This window comes from Hemiscyllium ocellatum, chromosome 33 (assembly GCF_020745735.1).
Source record: "Hemiscyllium ocellatum isolate sHemOce1 chromosome 33, sHemOce1.pat.X.cur, whole genome shotgun sequence".
NCBI classification, from domain to species: domain Eukaryota; kingdom Metazoa; phylum Chordata; class Chondrichthyes; order Orectolobiformes; family Hemiscylliidae; genus Hemiscyllium; species Hemiscyllium ocellatum.
This window is the reverse complement of record NC_083433.1, coordinates 49863817-49881659: the sequence shown is the minus strand read 5'-3', so window position 1 is coordinate 49881659 and position 17843 is coordinate 49863817.

Here is a 17843-nt window from a genome sequence, read left to right as displayed (position 1 = left end):
ATAAAAGCCCTGCAGACACTGGAAATCCCTCCTTCCTAACGTCTCGGGACTAGGGCTAAATGTGGGAGAGCTGAAAATGTGTTGCTGGTTAAAGCACAGCAGTTCAGGCAGCATCCAAGGAACAGGAAATTCGATGTTTCGGGCCAGAAATGTGGGAGAGTCGTCCTATAGACTCCTCAAGCAATAAAGTGACATATCGAATCCTCATTGTGTCAGATCAAACACAGATAGGGAAAACTCCTGCTGACTCCCTTACCTCAGCTGATGAATCAGTGTCCCTCTCCATTCAACACTTGGAGGACGCACTGACAGAGTGAATGAGCTGGAGAAGGTATACTGAGTGAGCTATTTCAAAATCACCACCAGGAGGGGCTCAGCAGCAGTATTTTTGATCGAGATGGTCGTGTCAAAAAGAACATAGTTGCGAGACTGTGTCTGCACCGGGTGGCGAGGGAACGACTGACAGGGAAAAACATACTTGACCTCATCTTCACCACGGCAGCAGAGACATTGATCGATGATCATATTAGGGACAATGACCAACGCATATAGTATGTCTGGAGACAAAGACCAATTGTGCATTGCGTGTGTGTTTATGTGTGTGTGTGCGTGTGTGTGTCCATGTGTGAGCACACATGTGAGAGATACTACCCCATGCGAAATGGAACAGATTTCGAAGAGATCTAGAACTCAGCACTCGCCTGTGTGAGGTGATTTGTGTCATTACCGACAGCAGCAGAATAGAACTCCAGCACAATTTTCACTGTCACTGCCTGGCAAATGCTCCACTTTACCCTAACCATCAGGCCAGGGGATAAGCCCTTGTTCAATGGAGAATACAGGAGGGCTGGCCAAGAGCAGCACCAGGTACACCTCACAATGATGTGACGTTACCAAACAGGACCACTTAATCACCAAACAGCACAAACAGATCGTGACAGACCGATCTAACCAACAAATCTGACCTAATCTCCACAATACTCTCACATGCAGTCAGGTTAAATGGTGGTGTCAATCAAACAACACGCTGGGGGAGGAGGATCCCCACATACCACCTTCCTCAGTGATGGATGGGCCCATCACCACAATAGAAAAGCTAAGGCTGAAACGACCAAAGCGATGTTCAGACAGAAGTATCGATAGGATGATCTATTTTAGTCTCCTTCAGGTGGCAGTCGTCAGCTAATTTGATTCATTGTGTATGGTAATTCCAAACGGCCGGATAGATGGGGAATGCAAAGGCTATGGGCCCAGATAAGATTCCATTCGAGCTGTTCCAGCTGGGATACACCACTGGCGTCGACCTGACAATATGGGAAACAATTCGGGTGTGTCCTGTATACAGACAGGCAAACCAGACAATCAATGACTGCCCCATTGCTCTCATCTCTATCATTAATAAAGTGATGGAAGATGTCACCTACAGTGGGATGAAGCAGCACTTCCTCAGCATTAACCTGTTCACTGAAACTCAGCTGGGGTATCATTCTTTGGGCTCATTGAAGTCTTGGTTTCACGATGTACAACAAGAAAACACACAGCTGAATTCTAGAGGTGAGGCAACAGTCATTGCACTTAACATCATCATAACTGCATTTAACCAAGTGCCGTATCCAGGATTAACAGCAAAACTAGAGCAAATAAGAATTCTTTACACTGGCTGAAGTTATACCTGGTACAAAGGAACGTTGCTGGGGTTTGTGGAGGGCAGCCATCTCCGCTCCAGGACAGCTCTGCATCAGTTCACCATGGGAGGGGCTTCTGGGTAAGCCTGTAGATCAGAAATGGAAAGGCATGGCAACATACTCTTACAGAATGATTCGGGCTGCTCTCTCGTTAGACAGAGATGATTGGTCTTAATTTAACTGGACAATCATCATGCCTCAAGCAAGGGAGAGGTTGAATAGGACAGTCTTTTTCAATCACCTCAGTCAGTGTAAAATTGAACCCACACTGTTTGCATTAATCTGCATTACAAAGCAGCCGTCCAACTGATTGAGGTAACCAAGTCCTCACTTAGTTTTCATGTGGTAGATATTATAATATTATTCGATTTAGATATGTTGTTAGACACCTCTGCAGCCGGTGGAACGAGAAGCCAGCTTCCTAACTCAGAGAGAGGAACAGCCTCAGTGAGTTGTAAGAGTGCTCTTTGCCCTATGCACAATAATTTCAGCTGCTTCATAAATGACTGTAAATTCACAAGATGGGATGTTTGCCAATGATTGGACAATGTTCAACACTATTCGTGATGTACTCAGAAACTGAAGCAGTCCTTGTCCAAATGTACCAGGACCTGGAACTATGCAGATGTGTGCTTAACAGTGACAATACCATTTCCATTACACACGTGCCAGACAACGATTACCTCTAAGAATAGAAAATTGAACCACATCCTCTAACGTTCAATGCCACCACCATAACTTAACACACACCAGACAATATTGTGGGGATTACCGTCAACCTGAACTGGACTGACCATATGATTTCATTACTTATTCCTGTGAAGGGTTTATGCTAAAACATTGACTCTCCCGTACCTCAGATGCTTCCTGACCGGTTTTCTTTCTCAGCGCCACTTTCTGATGCATATAAATTCATTGTCTACAAGAATGTGTCAGGGGCTAGAAATTCTGCAGGAATAACTCACCTAAAAATTCCGAAAGCCTGTCCCCTATTGCTAAGACACATGTTGAATGTGTGTGTGTGTGTGATGAAATACTTCCATTTGCCTGTGTGAGTGCAGCTTCACCCCTCACCAACTGACACTCAATAGCAGCAATGTCTGCCATCTATACGGTGCTGTGCAGAACTTTACCAAGGTTCCTTACAACGTACCTCTGAACCCCGAACATCAAGAAAGACAAGGGAAGCAGATACACGGGACCCCAACCATGTTCGCGTTCTGTTCCAAGCCATCTTGGAGGGTAAAGCGGTCGATGTAGTGTATATGGATTTTTGTAAGGCTTTTGATAAGTTTCCCCATCGTAGGCTACTGCAAAAAATACGGAGGTTTGGCATTGAGGGTGAGTTGTAGGTTTGGATTAGAATTGGCTGGCTTGAAGAAGACAGAGGGTAGTAGTTGATGGTAAAGGTTCATCTGGGAGTGCAGTTACCAGCGGTGTTCTGCAAGGATCTTTTTTGTGACCATTGTTGTTTGTCATTTTTATATATGGCCTGAAGGAGGGGCTAGAAGGTTGGGTGAGCAAGTTTGCGGATGATATGAAAGTCGGTGGAGTTGTTGACAGTGAGGAAGGATGTGGCAGGTTACAGCTGGATACAGATAAGCTGCAGCGCTGGGCAAAAAGGTGGCAAATGGAGTTCAATATAGCTAAGTGCGAAGTGATTCACTTTGGTAAGAGTAACAAGAAGATGGAGTACTGGGCTAATGGTCGGATACTTGGTAGTGTGGATGAGCAGAGCGATCTTGGTGTCCATGAACACAGATCTCGGAAAGTTGCCACGCAGGTAAATAGTGCAGTGAAGAAGGCATATGGCGTACTGGCTTTTATTGGTGGAGGAATTGAGTTCCGGAGTCCTGAGGTCATGTTGCAGTTGTATAAGACTCTGGTGCGGCCGCATCTGGAGTATTGTGTGCCGTTTTGGTCGCCATACTATAGGAAGAATGAGGAGGTACTGGGGCGGGTGCAGAGTAGGTTTACCAGGATGTTGCCTGGTTTGGAAGGAAGATCGTATGAGGAAAGGCTGAGGCACTTGGGGCTGTTTTCATTGGAGAAAAGAAGGTTTAGGGGTGACTTGATAGAGGTGTACAAGCTGATTAGGGGTTTAGATAGGGTTGACCATGAGAACCTTTTTCCATGTATGGAATCAGATATTACGAGGGGGCATAGCTTTACATTAAGGGGTGGTAGGTATAGGACTGATGTTAAGGGTAGATTCTTTAGTCAGCGATTCGTGAGTTCATGGAATGCCCTGTCAGTAGCAGTGGTGGACTCTCCCTCTTTATGGGCATTTAAACGGGCATCGGATAGGCATGTGGAGGATAGTGGGCTAGTGTAGGTTAAGTGGGCTTGGATCGGCGCAACATCAAGGGCCGAATGGCCTGTAGCTCGCTGTATTTTGCTATGTTCTATGTTCTATCTCCCATCCTATTTGGGAATTATGTTGCCGTTCTTTCAGTGTCACTGTTTCAAGTTCCCTATCTATCAATAAATACAATCCCAATTACATTTCATGAATAAATTAACATTAAAAATATTGTCTAGACCTGTCCAATGCTGGACACTGTGTTTTGTGTTTTGTGAGCTCAGGCTGGTTGGTCCAGGCTTGTTGTGAACAGCTGAAGGGATATGCTGTTTGAAACAATCTGTCAGTCTCTCAGAGGCATGGCCTACATCCTGAACATCACACAGACACTGGTATTTTCAATCAACTGAAAAAGTACTCATATCTAACTGAGACATGTTTAAACACACATTGACATTGTTGCCACGATAATGATTATGAGTGAATATTAGTAGGGAGAAAGTGAGGACTGCAGATGCTGGAGATCAGAGTCAAAAAGTGTGGTTCTGAAAAAATGATTAGACTTTCAGGTAGCATCTGAGGAGCGGGAGAATCGACTATTAGTTTCCAATATTAATACAAGGGAAAATAATTATATATTTTCAAAGTCCTTGTACTTAATAATAATTTGGTCTTGGGTGTGGGAATGAGACTCGTCATTTCAAAGCTACTTACTGTGAGTTTTCATCATATTGTTGTTTTTAACAGTGTACTGAATAAATGGGTGGATTTTGTGCTTATTGGACAAACTAAAAGTTGGTATTACAAAAGGATATCGGACCTTCAGTAAAAAGACTTTGCTGTTAATGGTTAGACCAATGCTGCAAACATTTACACAGAGATTTCCAGCTCATGTCACACACAAGGATGTTGGGCTGGGATCACGCTGGCCATCAATGGAACTGCACAATTCTGTTTGGATACTAACATTGTGCGGCTAACATACACTGAATATGGTTTATGAGGGATTCAATGTAAGATGCCATATGCTGCAGGAACCATTCACCTTTATAACACCTTCATTCAGGATCTGGTCCAAGGTGCAGAATTACAGAGCTTAGGTGGCACACAAGAAGAGATATGCTTGTAAGACATGGCTGTTTACAGGTCGTTGTTATAAATATTGAACTGCACTGGACCAGCGCCATGTGTTAGTCCATTGAACAGTCTGCCCCCCGCCCCCCCACACACATATCTCACTGCTGTTCAGGTATGTCTCTAACCAGTCTAATGTGTGGGATTGTGTGAGTAGCTGCCCAGCTCCAGTTTGGAAGCTCTCTGGACAGATTCTGGAGATATCCAATGTTTTGGCGGTCATGGTGAGGCCCAATAACACTGTGTCTGAATTTAGGCTTTTCCTCAAAGTCATTTCCAACAGCTTTGCTGCCTGCAAGATGGTGTGTTCACTGATCTGAACATCAATCAGCTGTTTACTACAGTCACTGAATTGTGTAATAGTTAAGTGTGCGCTCTGGTATTTCAATTATTGTTCACTTCAATTGTTTTCAACTGAAAAACAATGACGTTTGGTTTATTTTAAAATATGTAAGATATAAAGTGATATTAACTCTTCATTACAGAAAAAGTGAAAGTGACCAGGTATATATTTCCCATGGACCAATCAAACAACAGTCAGATATTGTCTGTAAAGCAGGATTCTGCGAAAAGGATGTCCCAGGCAACATCACCACCCTCGCTAGTAGCTTCTGTCCCACTGACAGGACACAGCCAGGCAGAGGGGGACAGCTCCTTTGTATATAGTCAATATAGGGTGGCGTGGTGGCTCAGTGGTTAGCACTGCTTCCTGATAGAACCAGAGTCACAGCTTTGATTCCAGGCTTGCGTAACTGCCTGTGTGGAGTTTGCACATGCTCCCTGTGTCTGCGTGGGTTTCCTCCCACAATCCAAAGATGTGCAGCTCTGGTGAATTGGCCGTGGTAAACTGCCCATAGTGTTCAGTGCATTAGTAAGAAAGGCGTGTGTTGCTCTTCGGAGGGTCGGTATGGACCGGTTGGGCCGAAGGGCCAGTTCCCATAGTGTATGGAGTCCAATTTAATGATACTGCTCAGCATTGATGCTGGATCCTGTGGCGGCTAGACTGCTCTGTGGCAGGTTATGGTGGAACCAATAAAAGGGAAACATATAATTGACCACATTGTCACCGATCTGTCTGCTGCAGATACACCTCTCCATTTCATATATCAGGAAGAATGGTCACTGAACAATGGGGAACCAGGGCTATCTTCACATTTTTCGGACACTCCTCACCATGATATGTAGCCCCATGAGTACTGAATGGGACAGACTTTAAGCAAATTGAATAATTAATAATTATGCAGCCATGAGGTGCAGAGGGCCATTGGCCGCAGCAAAATCATACTCTGTACAGCTCATACAGTCTGAAAACTCACAGCCAGACATACCTCCCACTGTACAGTAGCCATTACGGCCTAACAAACCTCCCACTGTACAGTAACCATTACGGCCTAACATACCTCCCACTGGACAGTAACCATTATGGCCCGACATATCTCCCTCTGTACATTAACCATCATATGTCCCACTCTAAGGAATCCAGCAAGAGTGGCATGATGGCTCAGTGTTTAGCATTGCTATTTCACAGCGCCCAACTCCTACGTTCGATTCCAGCCTTGGCCGGCCGTCTGTGTGGAGTCTGTACATTCACCCCGTGTCTGCATGGGTTACCACCCGCAGGCCAGGTTAATTGGCGATACTAAATTTTTAGGTGTTTTAGTCAGAGGGAATTGGGAGTGGGTGGGTCACTCTTGGCAGGGTTGATGTGGACTGGTTACGCCGAAGGACCTACGGTACCTATGGTCCTTTTGGTGGCACACAAGAAGGACCTATGGTCAGGTACCAATGTTGTAGCGAAGAAGATAAATAGGGTGGTCAGTAGAACTTTAAACTTCTGAGTTGGGGGAAGGGAAAGTGAAAGCGAAAAGAAGTATGGAGTTAAATAGAAAGATAAGCAACTGTATAGCATATGCGCCGGCGGATTTAAACTCGAGGCAGACTCGGAATGTAGCAAAAAGGCATGATAACTTAGGACATCTTATGACTTCCAATATCTCTAATGATAATGTTAGCATTAAGACACTTTATCTGAATGCTCGTAGCATTCATAATAAGGCAGATGAACTAATGGCACGTTGGCACAGTGGTTAGCACTGCTGCCTCACAGCGCCAGAGACCCGGGTTCAATTCCCGACTCAGGCGACTGACTGTGTGGAGTTTGCACATTCTCCCCGTGTCTGCGTGGGTTTCCTCCGGTTTCCTCCCACATCCCGAAGATGTGAATTGGCCATGCTAAAATGCCCATAGTGTTAGGTAAAGGGGTAAATGTAGGGGAATGGGTGGGTTGCGCTTCATCGGGTCAGTGTGGACTTGTTGGGCCTGTTTCCACACTCTAAGTAATCTAATCCAATCTAAGATTCATAGTGAATGATTATGATGTGGTGGGCATCACAGAGACATGGTTACAGTGGGGTCAGGACTGGCAGTTAAACCTCCACGGATTTTCAACTTATCGAAAAGACAGGGAGGTCGGCAGAGGGGGTGAGCTTGCCTTGTTAGTTAAGAACAAAATTAAGTCTATGGCACTGAATGACATAGCGTCGGATGATGTGGAGTCTGTGTGGGTGGAATTGAGGAACCACAACGGCAAAAAAACCATAATGGGAGTTATGTACAGACCTCCTAACAGTGGTCAGGACCAGGTGCGCAACATGTACCGGGAAATAGCGAAGGTAAGTCAGAAATGCAAGGTCACGGTGATCATGGGAGACTTCAATATGCAGGTGGACTGGGTAAATAATGTTGCCAGTGGATCCAAAGAAAGGGAATTCATGGAATGCTTACAGGATGGCTTTTTGGAACAGCTTGTCATGGAGCCCACAAGGGAGCAGGCTATTCTGGACATAGTGCTATTTAATGAACCAGACTTGATAAACGATCTTAAAGTAAGTGAACACTTAGGAGGTAGCGATCATTATATGGTAGAATTCAGTCTGCAGTTTGAAAGAGAGAAGGCAAAATCGGATGTAATGGTGTTACAGTTAAATAAAGGTAATTATGAGGGCATGAGAGAGGAACTGACAAAAATGGACTGGAAGCAGAGCCTAGCGGGGAAGACAGTAGACCAAAAATGGCAGTAGTTTGTGGTATAATTGAGGACACTGTACAGAGGTTCATCTCACCCCAAAAAAAAGATTATCCGGGGAGGGATTAGACAGCCAAGGCTGACGAAGGAAGTCAGGAAATGTATTAAAGAAAAAGAGAGATCCGATAAAGTGGCCAAGAGCAGTGGGAAATCAGAAGATTGGGAAGGCTACAAAAACAAACAGAGGATAACAAAGAGAGAAATAAGGAAGGAGAGGATCAAATATGAAGGCAGGCTCGCCAGTAATATTAGAAATGATAGTAAAAGTTTCTTTTAATAGATAAGAAACAAACGACAGACAGAAGTAGACATTGGGCCAATTCAAACTGATGCTGGAAGCCTAGTGATGGGAGATAAAGAAATTGCAGGAGAACTTAACAAGTACTTTGCGCCAGTCTTCACAGTGGAAACATGAGTTATATCCCAACAATTAAAGGGAGTCATGGGGCATAGTTGAATATGGTTGCCATTAAAAAAGAGAAAGTGCTAGAAAAGCTAAAATGTCTTGAAATTGATAATTCTCCACGCCCCGATGGGATACACCCTAGAGTTCTGAAAGAGGTGGCTGAGGAAATAGCAGAGACATTGATTGAGATCTTTCAAGAGTCACTGGAGTCAGGGAAAGTCCCGGATGATTGGAAGATCGCTGTTGTAACCCACTTGTTCAAGAAAGGATCAAGACAAAAGATGGAAATTTATAGGCCAATTATCCTAACCTCGGTTGTTGGTAAAATTCTAGAATCCATCATTAAGGATGGGGTTTCTAAATTCTTGGGAGAGCAGAGCCTGATTAGAACAAGTCAACATGGATTTAGTAAGGGGAGGTCGTGTCTGACAAACCTGTTGGAATTCTTTGAAGAGGTGACAAGTAGGTTAGACCAGGGAAACCCAGTGGATGTGGTCTATCTAGACTTCCAAAAGGCCTTTGATAAGGTACCACACGGGAGGCTGCTGAGCAAGGTGATGGCCCATGGTGTTCGCGGTGATCTACTGGTATGGATTGAGGATTGGCTGTCTGACAGAAGGCAGAGAATTGGGATAAAAGGTTCTTTTTTGGAATGGCAGCCGGTGACAAGTGGTGTCCCGCAGGGTTCAGTGTTGGGACCGCAGCTGTTCACATCATATATTAATGATCTGGATGAAGGGACTGGGAGCATTCTAGCGAAGTTTGCCTATGATACGAAGTTAGGTGGACAGGGAGGTAGTACTGAGGACGTGGGGAGGCTGCAGAAGGATCTAGACAGTTTGGGAGAGTGGTCCAGGAAATAGCTGATGGAATTCAACGTGAGGAAATGCGAGGTCTTGCCCTTTGGAAAACAAAATAAAAGCGTAGACTACTTTCTAAACGGTGAGAAAATTCATAAAGCCAAAGTACAAAGGGATCTGGGAGTGCTAGTTGAGGATTCTCGAAAGGTAAACATGCAGGTTGAGTCCGTGATTAAGAAATCAAATGCAATGTTGTCATTTGTCTCAAGAGGGTTGGAATATAAAAAGCACCGTTGTGCTACTGAGACTATATAAAGCTCTGGTTAGGCCCCATTTAGAGTACTGTGTCCAGTTTTGGTCCCCACATCTCAGCAAGGGCATACTTTCACTAAAACGTGTCCAGCGGAGATTCACACGGATCATCCCTGAAATGGTTGGTCTAAGATATGAGGAACGGCTGAGGATCCTGGGATTGTATTCATTGGAGTTTAGAAGATTAAGGGGAGACTTTATAGGTACTTGCAAGATAATACATGGCTTGGAAAGGGTAGACACTAGGAAATTGTTTCTGTTAGGCGAGGAGACTAGGACCCGTGGACACAGCCTTAGAATTAGAGGGGGTCAATTCAGAATAGAAATGCGGAGACATTTCTTCAGCCAGAGAGTGGTGAGCCTATGGAATTCATTGCTGCAGAGTGCAGTGCAGACCGGGATGCTAAATGTCTTCACGCAGAGATTGATAGATTCTTGATATCACGATGAATTAAGGGCTACGGGGAGAATGCTGGTAAGTGGAGCTGAAATGCCCAATAGCCATGATTGAATGACAGAGTGGACTAGATGGTCCGAATGGCGTTACTTCCACTCCTATGTGTTATGGTCTTATGGACTTGTTTCAACACTGTAAGGAGTCTCATCTACTCTGCAAGGTTCATGCCAGGAATATGATGGAATAATCATTTGTCTGAATGATGCAGCTCCAACAGTGCTCTAATATGGACTTACTCACAACAGGCAATGCCGTTGTGTGGTGAAGATCATGTCTCACAAATTTGATTGAATGTTTTGAGGAAGTGACAAAATTGATTGATGAGGGCATGGGGCTGGATGTTGGCCGTTTGGACCTTAGCAAGGCCTTTGATATGGTTCCTTATAGCAGGCTCATGCAGAAGGTGAAGTGAAATGATTTGAGTGCGGGAATGGCGAGATGCTCACTGTATGATTAGTGATGGTGGGCGGCACGGTGGCACAGTGGTTAGCACTGCTGCCTCACAGCGCCTGTAGACCCGGGTTCAATTCCCGACTCAGGCGACTGACTGTGTGGAGTTTGCACGTTCTCCCCGTGTCTGCGTGGGTTTCCTCCGGGTGCTCCGGTTTCCTCCCACAGTCACAAAGATGTTCGGGTCAGGTGAATTGGCCAAGCTAAATTGCCTGTAGTGTTAGGTAAGGGGTAAATGTAGGGGTATGGGTGGGTTGCGCTTCGGCGGGTCGGTGTGGACTTGTTGGGCCGAAGGGCCTGTTTCCACACTGTAAGTCTAATCTAAAACCTTTACTGATTATCAACAGCCACATTATTGTGGATCCATCCCCTCATCAAATTGCAGCTTCTTTCCTTCCCCACTGTGGGGAAACTCATGATTAAGAATTTGACATGAATGTCAGAGCTGGTACCTGGTGACGCTATCTTGACCCTTGTTCCTTCAGCCTTCTATCTTGGACACCAACGTCTTGTGGGACACTGCACTGACAGAAGCTGCATGTACTCCACACTTACCAGTGCTGCCATCTGACACATGCCAGCCTCACCATGCCATCCCAGCACATCTCCGACTCACTGACAGTACGCTTCTTGTACTCCAATGCTGCAGCTCAGGGCGCACTGACAACTCTCAGTGCAATGCTGCTGCAAGGACACTGTGCTCAGGGACACACACCCAGCACATGGTATGTCCGTCTGGGCTGCTCACTCCATGTTTGTACGCACTCAATGCTGCTGCAAGTACACTGTGCTCAGGGACACACACCCAGCTCATACGCTGTCTCTCTGGGCTGCTCACTCCATGTTTGTACACACTCACTTTGAACTGAGTTGAATGCTCACAGAATTATTGCCTTGCCTTACTCTGCCCTCAGCAGTGTTCTCCCTCAGCCAGGGTTACCAGGCTCACCCGCCTGCTATATTGTCTTGGTGTTTAGCAGGGACACAAACCCAGGAAGCTTGATATCATTGTCCATAGTCAGTCACTGTGCCCAGCACAGTGAGTCAGGGGGAGTCTCAGATCCCATTCCGGGAACTTGGACATCGTCAGTCAGCCTGTCTTGGTTGTTGGGGTCAGGATCCTTCCCGTGTGAGGGGGTGAGGAGCTGAACGTTAGGCTGCCCCATATCACTTTTCGCTCTTTGTGCCCTAGTGTAGGATGGTTTCTTCAGGAATGTGACAATTACCAAGAAGGATTAGGGAAATGGAAGTGGTTGGTACAGCTGTTAGTGCTGGGACCGCTGGGGAAAGGTGTCGAGGTGTTCTGAATGAGTGAGTGGGCAGCACAGACACCAGGCAGAGTTTGGCAGAGGGACAGAGAAAAGAGAAGGTGCTGCATTCACTGAAGGTAGGAGAACATGAGCCTTGGCGGGGCTGCGTGCAGTAACAGAGAGAGTGAGGGTGAGCTCACAAATTGCAGATGGTGGCACTTACCCTGTTAGAGGGGAGAAGGTCACTGACCTCCTTCCTACACTGCTGGGCATTTCCCCAGAAGGCTGGACCTAACTGACCCAGAGGTCAGTCTCGGACCAAGCTGGAAGGGTCTGGTGTCATATCTTCCCCTGCCAGCCCTGGTGGAAAATAATGTTCTCCTCATGCACCATATCATACACCAGGACCAGGGGCTTGGCCACAAATTGGCACCCCAGTTTTATCCCCCCGGCCATGTCCAAGCCAGTTTTGGATTCACAATCCAAGTGTAAAATGACACTGGTCCATCATAACCCTGCACCACCAGTCACCCAGTGAATATCTGGATAAATTAAGTTTCTCATTATAACGAATCTGTAGTATTGTCATCGCTCTCAAATGCCCCTGAATATTTATTCTCTCCATCCTTTCCAATGGTTGCTGGCTGACAGACTGTACCTCACAGTGCAATTGCACACTTTTTGTTCTGTAGCTCCAGCCAAATTCACTCTGTCCTTGGACGGATCCTCATTGACTTGGACTCCTTAACTAACGCTCATCTAAACCAATACTTCTACCTTCATCTTTTTCCTAACCTTCTATCATTTTGGAATCCCTTATATCCAGCAATATTTAACACCAAGGCCTGCCATTCCCTGAGTCATCTCTCGGTGGTCAGTACATCAGATTTCCACACACCAATCTGCATCTAGAACTCGCCACACTCCGAGTATTCATGTCTATGCAGAATACCTCAAATTAAGGCTTTCTTTCCCACTCCATCTTCCACCAATAAAGTTGTTGTTGTAATTTAGTAGCAACTGTACCTCCCATTATTTTGAGAATCCTGGTAGTTTCCTCCACAAAAACTTTTTGGATCCCATAAACACACCAAGTTATTTTCAATCCCTCCCACACACCCCAGAAGGAATTCAGTTCCAGCTCTGTCACATGTTAGCCCATCCAGTTTGTACAGTTGCTGCCTTCTCCAGAACCAGTCGCAATGTCCCAGGAATCTGAAGCTCTTCCTGCTGCACCACCGTTCCAGTCAAATTTCGTCTACCCTAAAACTCCGAGTCCTGTTCTCACTTTGTACACGGCGCTGGGAGTATTCCAGGGATTGCTACATTTGAGTTCCCGCTTGCTGACCACCCACCCAGCTCCCTAAATTCTGATTCCCAGACCACTTCACCCTTCCTACCCAGATCATTCCTACCAACATGGACACGACCTTTGACTGCTCACTGGCCGCCAGACGGATGTCCTGCAGACACAGTGACGTTCCTAACCCCATTATTCTGGAATTACACACATGCTGACATCTTCTTTACGTTGGGGAGAAAGTGAGGTCTGCAGATCCTGGAGATCAGAGCTGAAAATGCGTTGCTGGAAAAGCGCAGCAGGTCAGGCAGCATCCAAGGAAAAGGAAGTTCGACGTTTCGGGCATAAGCCCTTCTTCAGGAAGAAGGGCTTATGCCCGAAACGTCCAATTTCCTGTTCCTTGGATGTTGTCTGACCTGCTGCGCTTTTCCAGCAACACATTTTCAGATCTTCTTCACCTTCCTGACTAACCTGTGACTATTGCCCCTCCTTCCTTCTCCCTCCTCTCCTGTTGAGGCAAGCTGCTTGTGGTACCACAGACATGGCTCTGACTGCCCTCCCCTGAGCAGGCCACACCTTCATCAGCTTTCGAACTTGGAAACTGAATTGGGAGGGAGATGTCAGACTACTCCTGGATTCCCTGGCTATTTCTATTCGATTGCCTAGGCCCTCATTCCTTACTTATTCCAGGCTGTTATGTTTGCAGGGTGGTCAGTTCTGTGTGTGTGCAATCCCGATAACTCTCAGCATCACAGAGTCTCTAGTCACTGCCTGATCTCCACGACACAGTGTTCATCTGAGACACCAGCAGGGGCCTTGACTTCCCAAAGTAACACAACACATTTTCCATCTGACAAACATGGCTTGCCATGTCGTAAAATGCAACATGTCTGGAGTAACTTAATTAATTACTTAGAATGAAGTTAACATCCAGGAAATAACAATATGGTTAAGTCCCGTATTCCACTGTGGCTTACTGAGGGTAATTTATTGCACTGGCTCAGAATTTCACATCTCTCTCTTATTTCTGAGCTCAATCCTTACTTCAGAAGTTAAAAAAATAACTTTGCTGACTTACAGCAATTAACTGACAGTCACTTATAATGGAGTATTTATCAGCCAATGACCTTACAGCCTTTTCTGAGATGGCTATTGCACTTCGTACAAGCTCGGTGCAAGCAGGTCCCAGCAGCAGGTTTTCTCCGTAAATCCCAGGGACGTGTAATCCTCCAGCTCCCATTCCACTCTGCTCCCTCACAGGGTCACCGTCTCTGTTACTCCCAGGTACGTGTAATCCTCCAGCTCCCACTCCACTCTGATCCCTCACAGGGTCACCGTCTCTGTGACTCCCAGGCACGACTAGGCCTCGATCGTCAATGCTGATTTATATTGTTCAACTTTGGTGCATTCACCTCCCATGTGTGAGTGAGCCTCAAGCTCCTGCTCCATGTTGCTCCCTCACACGGTCACTCCCTCTGTGACCCGGTGCTGATTTCGAGCCTTCTGCTCTGCTATTTCTCCAACTCCAAGTCCCAGTCGTCCTTGATCCTCGCCGCTGATTAATATTCTCCTCCTCTGTGCTGCTCTCTCTCAGGTTGTCTCCTCTTTTGCTTCCCAGGTAATGGTAGGCCTCAAGCGTCAGCTGAGATTTATAACATCCCATTCCGCACTGCTCTCTTACAGGATCGCTGTTGTGCCTGGAAGACAATGGAAAAAAAAGGAGGATTAGAGTGGCCAGAGGATGTTACAGTAGTTGAACTAGCTGTATGGGATGGAACAGGTTATCTGGGGAGCTAGGCAGACCTGCATCAACTCAAGAGCGTTACTGGAAGATAGAGGGAGAGTTGCAGACACTAAAGAAAGCAAAGAAAATAGAGAGATGGTGGCTTGTTCATGACGGAGATTTGTAGAGTGCTGCTTACATAGATGTGCAGACTTCAACAAATGCAAATTAACAGCCAGCAAGTGTTGTGTGGTCCTGGAGACTGTTGGATGTTACAGAGTTAGAAGACTTGCAGTAACTGGGCGGCATATAAACTTTTGGAGCACTGTTCGTGTTCAAGGACCCCCAGGACATGTGGAGGTGCAGAGAATGGAAACATTCCAAATAGTGGGATTGTAGGGGCTGGATATCCTGAGATGTATAAAGAGGATGAAAAGTACCAATTTAGCACACGCCACCATTGTAATTATGGAGATTTAAGGAAGGGAACCAGTGCTGTTATTGACTACAGTTATATGGAGAGTTATAGAAGCTGAAGGGGTTACAAATGGAAAAAGGGAGAGATCAGAAGTTTAAACAAGAACAAAGAAATGTTAGAGATTTCTAGCACAGATGGAAATGGAGGAGGTGAGATATCGTGAGTAACTATAAGAGTTAAAAATTGGGAAGGATGTCAGATATAAAAGGGAGAGCTGCATTGTCTGTGTGCAGTTAGAGACATAAGGAGTATTGTAGCGCCTGCTGGAGGCTACAGGATAACAACAGTTCCAACGGCCGATGCAGTAGCTCAGGAAGGCAGCTCACTACCACCTTCTCAGGGACAACTCAAATTCAATAATAAATTCTGGCCCAGCCAACAAAGCTCATGTTCATGAATGAAGGAAGGAATAAAAGATCTACGAGTATCATGGAGGTCACTCAGGAAGGCTCTTTCAGCAGCCCTTCACAAACGTGGAACAACTATACCCTGGAAGGACAGGAGCTCCAGGTGCACGGGAACACCGGCATTTCCAAGGTGCCCTCCAAGCCATGCTCCATCCGCCCAGCACTGTGTCTGTCCCTACACCCAAAGGACTGCAGTGGGTCAGGAAGGCAGCTCACCACCACCTTCTCCAGGGAATTACAGATGGGAAGCTAATGGTGAAACTCTGCTCTTTACAGCCAGACAGAAAAATAAATCCAGCAGTGGGTGTGAAATGAATTTTTCGTTTCAGCACAACATGCTGAGCATGGATAGAGGATTTGTCTGATTGGCACAAGGCAGAGTGTGTGAAGAAAGGGGTCTTTTTCACGATGGGAACTGGTTGATGAGAGTAGCTCCGCAGGGATCAGTGTCGGAACCATATTTTCCACATTGTACATTCAGAGTCTGGATGTGAAGGGGTGCGAGAAATGGGTTTCCAAGAAATTCCTTAATAAGGTTCATGCCCTTCATCAATTCTCCTACTCCTTGGATGCTGCCTGACCTGCTGCGCTTTTCCAGCAACACATTTTCAGCGTTTCCAAGAAATATCATAGGGATGAAATTCATGCCATATAAGGAGCAGGTGAGGTCACTGGGTCTGCACTTGATGAAGTTTCAGAGGCAGCAGCAGAATCTCATTTAAACTTACAGAATACTGAGAGGCCTGGATGGTGTGGACATGGGCAAGATGTTTCCACGAGCAGGAGAGACGAGGGTCCAAGGGCACAGCTTCAGAGTGAAGGGTCGATCCTTTCGAATAGAGATGTGGAGGAATTTATTCAACCAGAGGGTAATGGATCTGTGGAAATCAATGCTTCATGGGGGATGTGGAGGTGAGTAATTCAGTGCATTTAGCTCAGAGATAGGTAGGTTCTTGGTGAGCAAGGAGATCAAGGGTTACAGGGAGTAGGCGAGAGAATGGGTTAACAAACAATTCAGCCAGAATCGAATGGCATCGCAGACTCGATGGACCGAATGGCCTAATTCCACACCATACATGACGGTCTTACGGACGGTCCTCATTCCATGGGTTTCTAAGTGTGCTGTTATCATTTCTGGCTTATCGGTTACCATACATCCCAGCACTTTCTGATTATTACGGTCACCTCTTGGTTTCAGAACCACTGCAGAAAACTACATTAGAGAGTAACTTGGGAATCCTTGTGTATAAATCTCATAAAGGTCTCAAAAAGGTGATATACAGGGTCAGCAGGTCGTTGAGAAGGCAAATGGAATGCTGGGATTGACTCCAAAGGGACTGGAGAATAAAAAAGGAAGGTTTGTAGCAACTATAGAAGCCATCAGTAAAACCACACTGAGAATAATGTGAACAGATTTGGTCCCCTATCTCAGGGGAAAATATCCTTCCATTGGAGGTAGTCCTGATAAGATTTATCAGACTAGTCCTCAGAATTGAGGGACATTGATGAGAAAAGATTGAGAAAGTTGAACTTGATCTCATTAGAATTTAGAAAATGAGGCAAATTTATTGATAACCGAAGATTCCTATGTTCTTGCAGGTTCGGTACTGATATGTTGGTTCCCCTGAGCGAGGATTTGTAACCAGAGATAAAGGGGAATGCAGGCACGAGGAAAGCTTAAGAAAAAAGCTAGTTTGTAGAGACTGGAGGCTATTACAGAGATCGGTGGTTTGAAACCACTGTTGGTGGTGAGAGATCAGATAGGTTGTTGGACTGAAAGATGTCACCGAGAGGTACAGGGAAATCAGTCCGGAAGGAGTTACATTGATAGGTTCTAGAGATTACACCGATAGAGGTGGCATTTGGAGTTACCGGAGAAACAGGAACTGGTAGGGTTGTGGGGACTGGATATTACACAGATATGGGTGGTAGTTGGAGCTGCAGGATTTTATCGAGAGAGGGAGGATTGGAGGGATTGAGATTACACAGATGGGGTGGTAGTTAGAGCTGGAGGACTTTACAGAGAAGGAAGGATTGGAATGACAGGTGATAAT